Source organism: Nymphalis io, chromosome 26 (assembly GCF_905147045.1).
Source record: "Nymphalis io chromosome 26, ilAglIoxx1.1, whole genome shotgun sequence".
Taxonomy (NCBI): domain Eukaryota; kingdom Metazoa; phylum Arthropoda; class Insecta; order Lepidoptera; family Nymphalidae; genus Nymphalis; species Nymphalis io.
The window spans coordinates 3,114,448-3,131,613 of NC_065913.1; the positions used below are offsets into that span (position 1 = coordinate 3,114,448).

General features: G+C 35.4%; 1 long non-coding RNA gene across 1 annotated transcript; it reads right to left on the bottom strand.

Annotated features, from left to right (window-relative positions):
* Positions 1 to 7,273: 7,273 nt before the first annotated feature.
* Positions 7,274 to 7,619, bottom strand: LOC126778637 (uncharacterized). The gene is made up of 3 exons (XR_007670186.1): positions 7,580 to 7,619; positions 7,390 to 7,473; positions 7,274 to 7,306 (listed from the first exon to the last, which is right to left on the bottom strand). It is a non-coding gene; the product is annotated as an uncharacterized LOC126778637 (long non-coding RNA).
* Positions 7,620 to 17,166: the final 9,547 nt, after the last annotated feature.

Genomic DNA, 17,166 nt, shown 5'->3' on the forward strand with positions numbered 1-17,166 from the left:
ATAGGTCGTACATTACAAAGTAACTCTTAAGAAAAACATACATATTTTTTATGATACAAATTATTCATACTGGACACATTTTTTCTAATTTACCACTCTTTTTCATTGACGACCGTATCGCAATTGGTTGCAAGCTCAGCTATGTGCTGTGCTATGCCCAGCGCTGATTTTCAGCTTGCTCCTTCTATATTATGTTGATTTAGTTGAGAGCGCCGCACCGTTCCGTATCATATTAAAGTATAATGAAAATGATAAAACAAAAAATAAAAAATAAAACAAAAATTGATATAAAAGCAAGTAAAAAGAGAAACCGGTGACATAATTATATATATTAAATATGTCTGAAATATTGTTGATAATTTTATATAAAAACAGCAGATTTAACAGATCTCTGCGTTTATTCAACGAAGTCATTTTGTGACGTGTTAGGCGATCTGTATAGGAAGTTTTTTTTTTAATAAAACCCTCACTAAATGCTAAATGCCATAAGAATCTTTTTTATATTCTTTCTAATCTCAGAATATGTGTGGCATAGTGGGATCGTTAGACTGTCGATGCTTTCTCTAAAATAGTACAGATCATACAGTTGTAGAGAAACAAAATATTATTGTATATTACCTTTAATTGTAAAAAAATAGATATAAAAATAATCTTCTTTTCTTTCGCCGCTTCTTCTTCGGTCTGAGGTGTTTATTTTCGAACCGGTGGTAGATTTATGAATATCAATATTTAATAAAAAATTTTGAAGTTAAGTCATACGCAAACAAGAGCTAGTAATGTATAAATATTTGAAATGTACTAATTAGGCCATTTCATTTGATACCCAACATGGTATCCAAAACATGTTAAAAATATTATTTATGAAAGTCAGGACTACAATATGTCCTTTAGAGGACACCATTTTAAATTTAGAGTGTTAAATTTAGACTCTACAATGTAGAATCTACGTATTGAATTTAAGCCACTGGTCCTAAATGACCAGTGGTTTAAATTCAACTGAATCTTATAACATGATTCAAAAGTGATAAGTATAAGAGTATAAGAGTATCAAATATTCTACCACAAAACAGCAGTACTTGGTGTTGTTGTGTTCCGGTTTGAAGAGTGAGTAAGCCAGTGTAATTACAGGCACAAGGGACATAACATCTTACTTCCCAAGGTTGGTAGCGCATTGGTGATGTAAGCGATGGTTAACATTTCTTACAATGCCAATGTCTAACATAACCGATAAACATAAATATTATATAAAAAGATGCAGTGCGTTTGCGTTTTAGGTTTTAGTATATAATATTACCAGCGCTTTATCAGGTTTGCTCGCGTCATAGTTCAGAATTGCTAAATACCTAATAATTTAAATAGCTCTTTCTTCAACGATGAAGGCTTTTCATACAAACTTTTACCTGCTTTATCACCTTAAAGATTAAATTTTCAATAATCCTTCCTTAGTGCTAACCTACTGTGTAAAAGAAACCTGTATGCAAATTTTCATGGAGCTAGCTCCAGTAATTTCAGCTGTAATTATTTGTAAGTCAGTCAGTTATTCGCTGCCTCGTTAGTCTAGTGGCTAGATATAAGGCCGCAGATCTCGTTATGTATTAATCATAAAGTGTTATGTATTTTTGATCCAGTTGTTATAATATATTGGGACATTATTCACACACGGCCATCTGAACCCCAACTAAGCAGAGCTTGTACTATGGAAACCAGACAACTGATATACTACATATACTACTTTTCTTTTGTAAATACATACTTATATAGATAATTACACCCAGACTCAGGACAAACAGACATGTTCATGCACACAAAAGTCTGTCCTGTGTGGGAATCGAACCCACAATCTTCGGCGTGAAAGGCAAGTATCTACCAACCACGCCAACCAGCCCGTCAAATCTGAATCCCGTGAAGAATCTCGTGGTTCTGTGTTCAAATCCCAGAGCTAATAAAATAGTTATTGAGTTTATGGCGAGATGGCCCAGTGGTAAGAACGCGTGAATCTTAACCGATGATCGTGGGTTCAAACCCGGGCAAGCACCACTGAATTTTCATGTGCTTAATTTGTGATTATAATTCATCTCGTGCTTTACGGTGAAGGAAAACATCGTGAGGAAACCTGCATGTGTCTAATTTTACTGAAATTCTTCTACATGTATATTCTACCAACCCGCATTGGAGCAGCGCGGTGGAATAAGCTCTAAACCTTCTCTTCAAAAAGAGGAGAGGAGGCCTTTAGCCCAGCAGTGGGACATTCACAGGCTGTTATCGAGTTTTTCTTTCGAATATTCTCCGTAGCTGCCCCGGATCTGGAAGTTGGAAGTATGTACCTGTAAAATTGGTCAGGAGAACGTCATAGTCATATTCCTTCATATATATAAATAGATTATTTGCGCTTCTCAGATTCACGCGCTTGACATTTAAAGTATTGACGTGACAGGCGAGAATTTCACGATCTCGTAAAGAATAATTTAATTGACAAACCATTCTAGGTCAACAGATTTAAAAATAATGATAAAAATTACTTACGCTACATTAAAAATATATCGTAAAAGGATAATAAAAGAGGTTTTATGTTTCTTACTAAGCGTTATTGGTTTAACGACTTGAAATTTTCTTGCAGTCTAAGAGTTTAGTGGTATTTTAGTGGTAGCTGTATGTTCGGTACTTGGTGGTAAGCCTACATGTTGCCCAGATATTCTACCACTAAATAGCTCTTAATAATCGGAAAACAATATGTTTTCCGATTTGAAGGGCGAGTGAGGGTTCATGTGCTCGGTATTAATAGAAAGTAGCCTATGACCTTCCTTCATTCAAGGTTGCTTCATATCCAATTCATCCAAATCCGTCGAATAGTTTAGAATTACAATTTCTCTATACATGATAATATGTACATACATATAAATATGTTACATTGCAATATTCGCACGTGTAGTTCGTGCAATGACCCTGTGAGCGACGGCAGTACCACGTGGACTTACAAGGCGTGTGGAAAGAGAAATATCTGTTCAATGTAGATATTCTATAACGATTATATTCGTTTTAGGTTAATATACCTTGGCAAAGTTTGATAGATTACCATTAAAGTCGGCAATGGGCTACCTGATGGTAAGTGGTCATCACCGCGCATAGACATATTAACCACACATCGCAAATGCGAACAACCTAAGATGTTATGTCCCTCGTGCCTGTAGTTACACTGCCTCATTCATCCTTTAGACCGGAACAAAACAATATTAAGTACTGCTGTTTACTGGTAGAATATCTGAGTAGGCGGTACATACACAGATGAACTTGCAAAAAGCCCTACCGGGCTTTGTGCAAGTTTATCTTTCATCATCATTCATTCATTCATCATCATCATTCAGGTGGTAACCTATAACAATTTTCTCCACGGATATATGCAACCATGTTTTCTGTTATTTTCTTATTTTGTTGCAGTTATTTTACTAATGTACATGGTCGAATTAAATGTTAAAGATACGGAGAATAAATAAATAATATCCTGGGACATTATACACACATGGCCATCTGATCCCAAACTAAGCTTGTACAAAGCTTGTACTATGGAAACCGGACAACTGATATACTACATATACTACTTTCCTTTTGTAAATACATACTTATATAGATAATTACACCCAGACTCAGGACAAACAGACATGTTCATGCACACAAATGTCTGCTCTGTGGGGAAGCGAATCCACAACCTTCGGCGTGAAAGGCAAGTATCTATCAACCACGCTAACCGGCCCGTCAAGAAGAAGATACTTAAATTATTTACTATGTTATAAGTCGACGCAAGAGAAGGCGCTATTGTTTATCTAGTATATTCCGATCAACCGACCGAAGTAAAATGGTATATAACATGGCCATTGAGAATATTTTAGTTGGCGTAGTGGATAATACATTATTAACTAATATAAAGAGACAGGGCAGTATAAATAATAATAGTACGCAGTATTAATAATTGTTTTTCCACAGAGGATTATCTGTGCCGTTTATCTTGAGCTTATTCGCTCCATTAACTTAATGTTTTGCATACATTAAGTAAGATACATATGTAAATCTAATGTCACAATAAAAACCAGCCAAGTGGGAGTAGGTCTCACGCACCAAGGGTTCCATACAAACTTGTTAGTATGTAGTTTAATTTATTAGTTTATCCATCATGGGAATCGTTCAGTTTCGCTGTGAGGTCGTGGTTAATTTGATTACTGCAAATTAGTTTAAAATAGCAATTTTTTTGTGTTGTGGTGTAATTAAAAAAATACCATTTTCGTATTTATATCCCGTCAACGGGAAGTATCCTATTAGTTTTGATTTCCTTGCCAGTGCCAAAGTAATCATTACTAAAAACTGTAGCTTACTATTTCTAAGTGCAATCTCCTTAAAACGTAGCATGTTGCTAAGTTATCTTTAATACACAGTATATATATATATATATATATATATATATATATATATTATTATAATAAATATATTAATATATTATATATATATAATATATATATATATATATATATATATATATATATATATATATATATATATATATATATATATATAATATATATATATAAAAGATCAGTCAGTCAGTGAAGTCAGTTGAAATTATTTTATCACTCTAGATTTATGTAAACAAAACAGTTAAACAGTTACAAGTTAAAACATATAAAAGATAAAATTTTCCAATTGTAAATAATATAATAAAATTATATAAAATGTATTTTATATATACAAGTAGTCTTTTGTAAGCACTTTCGACAAGAATAAACTTAATTAAAAGCTACCACCGGTTCCTAATGTAGTCCCTAATGTATTCTACCGAAGAAAACCGACAAGAAACTCCTTAGTTACACTTTTTTGACAGTCAAGTTACACAGATAATTAAATACAATTGAATTATTATTTATCCTGTGTTCGAGCGGTTACTTGAACAATAGCAACAACAAAACGCGATAATGACGTAGAGGACAAGGATTGGTCCTGCAAGGAAAATTTAAATCATAACGACTTGAACTATCAATCGAGTAAAACGCATACCTTTTAATTCGCCTATTATTGTATTTTTGAATATTATATTGTATAAATATTGTCTTACTACCGTAAGTATTAACTTTGTTAAAAACATCCTGAAGAGAGAAAAGCTCTGTTATTATAAATAACAGCAAAAAACTAATCTATAATGTTCTGTAACAGCCTGTGAATGTCCCACCCCTGGGCTAAGGCCTCTTCTCATTTTTGAGGAGAAGGTTTGGAACTGATTCCACCACGCTGCTTCAATTTGGATTGGTGGAATACAGATGTGGCAGAATGTCAGTGAAATTAGACACATGCAGGTTTCCTCGCGATTTTTTCCTTCACCGTCAAACACAAGATGAATTACAAACAGAAATTATGCGCATGAAAATTCAGTGGTGCTTGCCCGGGTCACGACACGATCATCGATTAAGATACACGCGTTCTAACTACTTGGCTATTTTGGATTAATATAAACATAAAATGTGTAAATGTTGCTTTGCCAAACTTATCAATCGGCTAATGAGATCATCTAATGTCGAAAACTTTTTCTATCAACGTATTCTATTGAATGTATTCAAGAAAAAAAAACATTTAGACCGAGGATATGTTTGCTCACGTCATATGCTTTTCGTTTACCCCCTGAGGGATAAAGTTTCCCACCCTAACTAAAGTTCGAGGGTTTGGGAACAGACCAATTTAACTCGAGACTATCCCATTGTAAAACAAATATGGCCGCTTCCTACATAAACTCGTTGCAACGTAAGATGATGATACTTTTTGAATTTAGAATGATCGGTTGTTATAATCGAGAAACGAATCGTTATGCTTACGGATCAGAAATAGGCACTTAAGTCTATATGTACCTATTTAATAAAATACTCGAATTTTATATGTGATATTAATTATGTTATTTAATAATTTATTGGGTTAATATTCTGCCTTAATAATAATACTTAAATACAAATAAATCAGCTTGGAGTCGTTTTTGCGTTTGTACTAGTGATTACGCTTATGTAATTCGAGTTCTCTCATGATTAGTGTTCGAAGTGTCGTTTTGTCTATTATTATTTTATAATAAATAATTAAAAGAAAATATACGTAGCAAAAAAGTCAAGGATTATTAATGACATGCCTATTGGTCGAAAATCAATGGCCGCCAACCAATAGGCAATGCCTAGTTAGAATACAGCTAAAATAAATATATTATAATTTTTTAAACAAAAGCAGACGAAAGACACTCATTTTTAATCTTATTGTTTCATATTATAAGAGTAAATATATTTTTAAGGTGCAGTGTTCTTTTTAAGTTGTTCACGATCAACTGGCGTCACGGGGTTCTCGTGTGTACGAGGTTCGTTCCACCAAGTTACCGTTACATTAATAAAAAACATAATCATTATAAAATTTACAACATCAAAATCAGGGGGTGGGCCGTTGACAGTATCTGGTCAATTAAGTTAATATTAATACAATAAAATATTATAAGTTAGTTGTAGGTGAGTAGGCATCGATTAAAATTAAGTGAAAGACTTAAATAAATAAATAAGCAGGATAGTGCAAACCCTGAACGCAAAACACAACACAATGAGTGAGCAAACAAATAAAAGCAGTGTGAAGCAGCAAATAGCACCAGCAGCAACAGCAGGCCACCGGACAAGCAGCCTCTCCTCCATAAAACAGCAGAGCCTCCAACAGCTCTAAATCAGCAGCAATTCGTCGGTTGAGTCCAACGAACAATATTATATTACTTTGTAATGCAATATACAAGGTATATATAAAATTAAAGAAAAATAAACACTCCCTGTGAACAAAACAACTTATTACCTATCTTGCATAAATACTAAGAAGGTCCTGAACACTAAGAATGCCCTAGACACAGGTACAAAGAAAAATAAGTTAATAAAATCATAAAATCATCAATAAAATCATCACCTAGACAATTGAGGTTATTAAAGTTAACTTTTAAAGTATCAAAACGTGCAAAATTATTAATCAATTAGCAATAAAACAATGTTAGAAAGCAAGAACTATATTTAAATTAATGAAACAAAGCTTCCAAGCAATTCGAATCACATTAGGATTCGACCCAGGTCACCTAGTACATTGACAAAGTCTATGTTCAGTTTTTGAATAAAATATGAAGAAATTGATAAAAATAAATATTGAACCACATGATATATTGACTGTTGAATGTAGTTTATGCATCAACTCACCTCAGGAGTGTTTAAATATGTAGAAATAAGGCAATATATGACATATTGCACGTGGCACGGTTTTGATACAAAGACTGGAATTAAACGAATCGATTAAATACTACTTAAATAAAAAATAATATACCTCGACTAAACGAATACAATGTGTTTTACTTACGATTTGGTAACCCGAACCTCTCAAATACGTTTTACAAAGTGGATGACGTAGGTAACCCTCCGTTAGTATAATTTTCTATATAATCTGAAACGAATATAAAAACCAATATACGAAATGTACAAACAATACATTCAATGCCAACGATCCACTATATAACAAAAAGGAATATATTTAATCGTTTAAAACTGACAGGCGTCGGCAGGCGACCAGCGCTTGCTCAACGATCCAGAGGACGACCGAACGGCGAATAACGTAGTGCTGCCATTTCTAACAGCATAGATAATAAACGTCGAAACAATGTATGCCGATTCGATAACCGTAATTTATTTTATAAACCGGTAAGAATAGGTAAAATAAATACAATATTTTAATAAAAATTAAAATATTGGAAAATTAAAATTGTAATAGGCCAAACCCGACCATTTAAAAAACAGTTGTCTTCAAATGTCAATCAAAGCTACGAGCTAGTTATGTAGCTAACCAGTTCATATCTCTATGTTGGAACTAGAGTGTACTTGGGTACTCCAACTTTACTCATCATTGTATTTATTTTCCCGTGCACATAGACCCTGAACATTTGCAAAACTGAAGCGAGAAATATATATTTATATATACTAGTCTAACCGAGATGGCCCAGTGGTAAGAACGCGTGATTCTGATTGACGTGATACCACTGAATTTTCATGTACTAATTTTGTTGGAGCAGCGTGGTGGAATAAGCTCCATACCTTCTCCTCAAGCCTCAAGTGGAACATTCACATGCTGTTACTGTTACTAGTCTAACAATTCGTATTTTTTTTTAAACAAAATTTTCAATCTACCCAAACAAATATTTATTTAATAATCTGAAATAACTCGCTGCTAATAAAGCACTTTATCACATTAGCTGATGTGTTTAATCCATTTTCCCACGGAACTTTCAAATTTTCCAAACAATTAAATTATTATGGTTTAAGCTTGTGGTATCTATTAATTTGCATTAATGGAATTGACTTCAAATTCCATTCGTTAGCAAAAGAACAGCTCATCTGTGAAATGTTGACAACCGACTTATGGTGATATACTTTGATGCGTGTATTCTTAAAATGACCGTTTTCTGCGGTGAGTTTCGAGTTTATTCTTAAAGCCCGACATCAGTGTAATTCTGTACGAAATTCACACGAGTTATGTTGAATTTCCTTTTTTTTTAATAACTTTTTATTTACTAATAAATGGTAGGCTGGGCTTTCATGGGCCTTCAAGTGGTCACCACCGCCCATATAACCCCTAACCCTACATTTACTGCTCCTTGTGCCTCTAGTTACACTTGCCCACTAACCTTTTAAAACGGAACACAACAATACTAATCGCAAGTATTTTTGTTTGGCGGGAGAATATCTAATGAGTGGATGGTACCTATCCAGACGGGCTTGCACAAAACTGTACCACCATGTGGCATCCACACATACATGTATATATAAATTATTCTGAAATTTCACGAAAATTATTCACTGAAGGCCTTGGAATAGTAAATCCATAATGTAAATTCGTATTAATATGCAACCGCTTAGTTAAGCATAACTGACCACTGTACTAATTATCAACGGCTACGCTCTATTCCGATCCGACTTCGATCAAATCGCATTTGAATCGTTGTGTAAGTTGAATAGAAAAACGATTAAACGGTAACGATTTTTATCGATTACGATAGACTGAAAATTTGTTAGTAGAATTGTAACCCATATAGACTTTCTTAATATTGTACAAGAAATAACGTCGAATTACAATTTACGTAAAATTGTACGCAGACGTACAATTTTTGGTAATACACTCTAATTTACGTTTGTTAATTTTAAAAAAACAAAGGTGCACCAACACGGCGGCTGTAAGTTAATTTCAAATGAATATGAATCGCTACGGTAACTAATAAACAGAGCCATCAATTATTGGACGAAATGAAAAAAATGAATATTTCATTAAGTAAAAAAAAAATTAATTTTAAAACCGGGCTTTGAAAATATAATTAACTTCTTAATTACGGTCAATTTCATCGCCATTAAGTTTTCAGAGTGAAAAATGAGACGGAAAAATTGTAATAAAATTGAAGTGTTATTATTCGTTGTGAAAAAATAATATTCTGTTATGAACCTCGTAAGCCGAGATGGCCCAGTGGTAAGAACGCGTGAATCTTAACCGATGATCGTGGGTTCAAACCCGGGCAAGCACCATTGAATTTTCATGTGCTTAATTTGTGATTATAATTCATCTTGTGCTTTGCGGTGAAGGAAAACATCCTGAGGAAACCTGCATGTGTCTTTCACTGAAATTCTGCCACATGTGTATTTCACCAACCCGCTTTGGAGCAGCGTGGTGGAATAAGCTCCAAACCTTCTACTCAAAAAGAGAGGAGAGGAGGCCTTTAGGCTGTTACGGTATGAACCTCGTGGTAATGAGGTAAGTTTACAAGTAATTATTGTTGGTTTTTTAATAACAGGCCATCGGAATTGAAAACTGATTGACTGATGTTTAAACATTAAATGTTGTTTTTTTTTTTTTTTTTTTTTTTTTTTTTTTTTTTTTTTTTTTTTTTTTTTTTCAGCCTTTTGCCGTCCACTGCTGGACGAAAGCCTCCCCCATAGAACGCCAACCATCCCGATCTTGGGCAGTCCGCATCCATCCCGAACCTGCCACCTTTTTTAAATCGTCATTAAGGATTTAAGGGGAGCCGATAACAACCTAGGCTCTCTACCGTCAACCTCACCTGCTCGTGGTACATCCTGCTAATCAACGAACGAGGCTCTGGCGACCGAAATCGTGGCGGTATAACCAAACAAATGCTGGAATCCGAAAATGCAAATCCTGATAGCGGGCAGCAGCGCTATTAGTGAAAGATTTCCAGCCACTGCGGTCACCAACCCGCCTGCCAAGCGTGGTGACTAAGGCAAAAACCCCCCTATGAGCGACGACAAAAATTAAATGTTTAACAAACATAATTTGAAAATTTGCCTTTACCTGTATACTTTAATTAAAAACATTATAATAATATTTCAATGCAATTGCAAATAGCAAGAAAAGTTTAAAAAAATATATTTACAATACATTAATAGTCTTAATAATGCCTGACTGCCTTGTTGGTCAAGTGGCCGCAGATTCGAGGTTATAGGTTCAAACCACAGGTAGAACTGATAAAAAGATTTTGGGTGTTTCTTCTGTCGAAAAATTCTCAGTAGCAGCGTAGAGTCTGGAAATTGGATGTGTGTGTGTGTGACACTCCCGTGCCTCAGAAAGCACGTAAAGCCGTATGTGTTATTACATACACTGGGCAAATATCATAGACCTTGTTGTCAGCAAAACATATACAAGTGCCTTATAATTGCAATGGTAACCACTCTCAAGCAGTTTATCTGGTTTCCGAAAACAATTTAAAGAAAAAAACATTATTTTTCAAAAATATTTTATTTATTATAATGCACAATTAATATATATATATATGTGCACAATTAATATATATATATATATATATATATATATATATATATATATATATATATATGTGTACGTAAGTAAGCATATATTATGTATATATAACGTAATTTACTTAAAATCTATTTGTTAAGCAACAAAAGCGATTTAATCGCTTGAAAATAATTAAAATAGAAAATTATATTGTGTTTTATTAAGCTCGTTTGAATTTGATGTAATTTGTGCGATATTTCGCATCTATTGCGTCGGACAAAAGATAATATTATCTATTTGAGTTCCGCGCAGGCATGGTTTGGTGAGTGGGCCAAAACATAGAAGAAGAAAACTTAAAAGTTCTAAATTTAAAGTCTTATATACTACAGAACACCTTTCTTTTAAGCCGAGCCGATGTATTCAGTGATCAGAATACATAATAATAATAATAATATCTTAATTTTTAACCAGAGTATTACACAGACTTCTGGATCATCCGCCTCATCATATAACCGTTCACATCTTTCGCAATAATCTTTAGGATAGTGTTGGGTCTGTCTCTGATTCTTCGTATCAAAGATGCAGATCTTTTCCTCATGATCGCATAAAAGTCACCTGTCCGTGCTTGTTCAAACATTTCTGAGGCATTACAGAATCGAAGCAGATCTTAGTTTAGGATGTCCAAAGACTGCATGAGTAGAAGTTTTGGCAGTACGCCTTAAATAGCGTAATTTTGGCAAGTTCGCTACAGCGCGCAAACCTTCTAGCCAACATATTACATCTAATCGCCAACGCTCTTCGGTCGCGTTCTATGTATATATGATCTTTGAGGTCGTCTGTGATATAATGACCTAAGTATTTAAATTTTGTTACACAGCTTAGATTATTCTCGTTCAGGTTAATTGGGGGTGTGTTTTCAGCACATTTACCAGAAACCTTAAAAATCATGTATTGGCTTTTTTACATTGTATATTAAACCGTATTCAAAAGCATACCTTTCACATACAGTCAACATTTTGCTCAGGGCACTAACAGATGGCGTTAGTAATACCATATCATCTGCGTAACTGATGTTGTTCTAATAGTTCAACAATAAGGTCATTTATATATATGTTGAACAACTTTGGAGTTGACAATCCACCATGCCTTTGAGTATGTCTGCCCCAACGAACTAAATTAGGCTGATTGGCATACCAGGACCGAAATATATTAAGTATATCGTCAGGTACACCTGTTATCTCCAACTTTCTTCACAGTTTATCATAACCGACTAGATCGAAGGCTTTAGAAAAGTCGAGTAAGCTGGTGTATGCCTATCTGTATAATAGCGTACCGTGTGTTTTAGGCACATTATAGCAGCCTCAGTTGACAGTCCTGGTCTAAAACCAAATTGAATGTCATTTATATTATCAAGGTACTTATCCAGGTAATTATTAATTAGACTGTCCAGTACTTTCGCTATGACTGTGGCCAGAGATATAGGGTGGTAGTTATTTTTGTTCAAGGCATTACCCGTTTTATTTTTTACTATTGGCACGACAATTGTTTTCATAAGATCTGAGGGCAAGTCCGCATGGATCAAACATACCGAAAAGAACAAAGACAACACTCACGGCAAATGCACACCTGCATGCTTCAAATACTCGACACTAAGACTGTCGTATCCTGGCGACTTACCCCTTTTTTATATTTTTAATAACTTAAGCGATTTATTTGGATGTGAATGTAATAAAGTCGCCAGATTTATAGTCATCGTTCTTAGTGTCAAGAGAACACTATGATAGGTCTAATGGAAAGCTCGTTCGAAATTGCTCCATAAGCAAATTCACTATGGAAGAGGGATCTGAACAATCGTCGACACACAGGAAAACTAGGCTTAATATTTAGTTTGTTTGTCGAGTTCCAAAACTTCGAAAAAATTTTGGAAGCACGAAACGTAACGTAATAAATACGAAAGTCGACTATACTTTTAGTCGACTTTCGTATTTATCTCTTAGATTAAAAAAGTATTAAGGGTTATATTCCACTCGTTACATATTAAAGTGAAGACCTTAAAATCCACATAAAGACCGGTTTTCATCAATTTTGATTGCAGATTCTTCATTACGGGCACTATAAGTAAGTGTACCTACAATATGGGTACCTTAAAGTCTAGAGTGAATAGACATCTTCTAGGCAAGCGCCCTCCATCTTAGACTATATCTCACTTGCCATCAGGTGTGATAACAGGCAAGCGCTTTTTCAATTAATTGAAAAATTATAATAAAATGATAAAAATTTCCTAGATAATTTCTGTACAAAAAGCAATGCTATCGAAAACATAATTGTGAAATGGGAGCCAAGTTCAATATTATGATATATGCTTTGGTTGTTGACTTCAAAGACAAAAGAACTGAGATTTAAATGGGTGTCAAGTTCAATGGTCGGCCCTGAAATTTATTGATAACAACATAAAATATTTTATGACAACTTAAAATATTATTTCTTCTTATAACTTAGGATAATATATTAAAACCTAAGGTCAGACTTGGCTACTTTTCATTTACCCATTTTTTACCATATATAATATAATACTAGTGTTCGCACTTGTAAGGTATGTAGTATATATTTTATAGTCGTGAAAGTTTAACAGACACATTTACTTTCGCATTTATAACATTAGTGTAGACAGGCTTTATTTCTCGTTGCAAAAAAGCATTTATTTCCCCCACATGAAGGTAGCGGTAGGGATATGTGGGACATACCAGCACTGAGTGCGCTGAAATACCCACTAAAACCAGCGGTATTTTCTTCCTCTGTTCGGGGGATGCCACGGGAAAGCCATTTTTAGTGGGTTCCCAGATACAGGGAATCCATCTAGGCAGTAATTACGGCGGGAGGATAAAATGCGCATAGCGCCGACGCCTTCTCCCTGGTTTTCTTCGGCGGTTTGAATCGGCGGAGGCACATTCCTCGAGCTGCCTCGCGGCTTCCTTCTGCGAAATGATACTCTCGCAGAAGGAGATCATTTCCAACCAGCACATCATACTGCCGAACAGTATAGATATACTTTTCTGTAACTACGTTAAAAATTATCAATTAAAGTTCTTATATTTTGTACCATACCCCGTATATTGTAAACAGATTCCTCTAGCTTGGAGGATTAATAGAACCCTGATAACTATAGGACGGTGAAGGATTATAGTTGATATGAAAATTTACGAATATTATGCATTTTATTTTTATACTAACTAATCGTCGTATGGATAGATAAGAAGAAAAATGTATTTTGGATAAGATTTGTCGAAAAGATTTGATGAAAATCCGTTTTAGTGACAAATTTCAAGGCAATCAGTCGGATAGTTTAGGAGATCTCACGATGAGTGGTATTTAGATTATAATAAAGAAAGGCGGACGAGCCCATTGGTCCATTTGGCCACTTAATGGTAAGTGGTAACCACTGCCCATTGACATTGGCGATGTAATAAATATTAACAACTCCTACAATCGCCAATGCGCTACCAACATTGGGATATATAATGTTATATCCCTTGCGCCTAGTCACACTGATGGTTCATTGGCTCACTCACCCTTCAAATTGGAACATAACAATACTACTAACTTTGGCGGTAGAATGATGAGTGGGTGGTACCTATTCAAACGGGCTACACAATGGCCCTACCACCAAGTCAATTTAAAGGCACTTTATTTTTGTTAGCTATTTTTAAAACGTTGTTTCATAAAATGTTGATATGTTTGTAATACATTACCAATTATACTGGCGATTGGTTGAAATGTAAGCTAATATGTTGCAACGCCATCTAGTAGCAAACTACAATGGATGGGATGCTCTTAATGAAAAAAATACATTTATGTGGTCAAACGGAATCGAAGTCTGTTAATCTCAAACAGATATAAAAACACCGATTATTATACATAAGATATTATAATTTATATAAACATAACTACTTATTATATAATATGAAGGTTAAGATATATTGTAATGTTATATTCTAATTACTTAACATTTATTTTTTGTATGAGACAAAAAAAATTAAGTCAGTTATCAAAATAGAGCGTAAAGTTATAACTTATATAACAAGCTTGGGGAGTCCCACACAAGATGAATTATATATTAGACTTACAACATGCAAATAAGTTAAGGGTGTAACTTCTATAACCACATTCTTGTTCTTTGGAAATAAATACATACATACATGGCGTATTGCTATTGTCTTGAGGCCTTTATGCAAGCCCGTCTGGGTGGGTACCACCCACCAATCAGATATTGTGCTGTTAAGCAGCAATACTTAGTATTGTTGCGTTCCGGTTTGAAGGGTGAGTGAGCCAATGTAACTACAGGCACAAGGGACATAACATCATAGTTTAAAGTCCAAGGTTGGTGGCGCATTTGCTCGTCCGCCTGTCTATAACATTAAAAAAAACACAATTATATACTAAGTAATATACTAAGTAACAGAGAGGATGTTCCTCAAATATTACAGCGCGAGAAATAATTTAGAAGTTAGACTTAAAAACTTGTACTTACCAGGATTACACAAGTTAGGAAGATATAAAGCGTTTTTATAAGATGGCTTGATTACACCCGTAACATTTATGATAACTCAATATACTTTTATGGCTTAAAAATCTGTAACTAATGAGTTCCTATTTTCCTTCTTTCCGGTTCTTTTAGAATCTACACACCGAACAGTATACATTTATTTTAGTTATTAATTTGTTTATCTTATAAAATGAGCCAAAAGTACCCAAAAAAAGCCTACTTGAAAAAAGTATGATTATAAATAATCACGAACAAAATAACACAACAAGACCGCTCCATTTTTCAACGTGGGATATTTCTGGGTACTAAGGTCATATAGTTTACGAAGAGGTTCCCCAGTAGTAAAGAAAATTGACTCTTAAAACCTTTTGGAAAGAAAGCTATGAATCGGCAACTGACAGGTAATAAATTGTTGTAGCTAAAATTGTAAACATGATGTGTCAGTCTGTCTATCTCTCTGTATGTACATCTTACATGTAAAGTTAGTAAGTAAAGTAAAAAGTAAGTAACTGCCTGTAAATGTCCCACTGCTGGGCAAAAGGCGGCATATCGCAAGTGGATCAACGGCTGCATTAGCGGGGCATCTAACATTGACTCACTGAAAGCAAACTATAATAAAAATTCCAAGTCCTGTAGAAAGGAATACACGAGAGCGGATGCACAGCGCATTGTACAGATTGGTCATGACCTTGTTTCGCATCCTAGGGGCTCCCGTAGCTTCTGGCGTCTGACCAAGTCTGTGCAAAACAATTTCTGCCAACCTTCGCTGCCACCGCTCAGAAATCCGGACGGATCGCTAGCTCACAGTCCGCAAGAGCAAGCTGATCTCCTGCCTAAACTCTTTGCCGACAATTCCGTCATCGATGATTGTAGTGCACTGCCACCTACAATACCTGCATGTGGCCATACGTTGCCTGACATTAAAATCAGGCAACGTGATGTGCGTGCGGAGCTGCAATCACTTGATGTACGGAAAGCTAGCGGTCCTGATGGAATACCAGCCATAGTGCTGAAGAAGTGCGCAGCGGAGCTGTCTCCTGTGTTAACGCGCCTGTTCCAACTTTCTCTCTCTTCGGGAAGTGTGCCGGAGGCTTGGAGAAGAGCTAATGTGCAAGCGGTTCCCAAAAAAGGGGATCGGTCTGACCCGGCAAATTATCGGCCAATAGCTATCACCTCAGTACTTTGTAAGGTGATGGAACGGATTTTAAACAACCAACTGATCCATTACCTAGAAGATCACTCTTTAATTAATGATCGTCAATACGGGTTTCGACCAAAACGGTCCACAGGTGATCTTCTAGCGTACGTAACGCACCTCTGGGGTGAAGCTATCGACAAGCATGGAGAATCGTTGGTTGTCAGCCTCGATATAACGAAGGCTTTCGACAGGGTCTGGCACAGAAGTCTTCTCTCCAAGCTGCCGGCATATGGTCTGCCTGCTCAGCTATGCACCTGGATTGCCAGCTTCCTACACAAGCGTAGCCTTCATGTTTTAGTTGATGGTTGCGCTTCACAATTCTATGTAGTGAATGCTGGGGTCCCCCAGGGATCTGTGCTATCTCCCACACTCTTTCTTTTGCATATCAATGATATGCTCTCTCTTGGGAACATACATTGCTATGCAGACGATAGTACAGTGCATGGTGGATACCACGGACGCGCAGTGGCTGGGCGAGCGGAAATTGAGGAGAGGCGGAAGAATCTTGTCATTGAACTCGATAGGACGTTAGAGTTCATCGCCAAATGGGGCTCTGATAATCTTGTTGAGTTTAATGCCAAGAAAACACTGGTATGCGCTC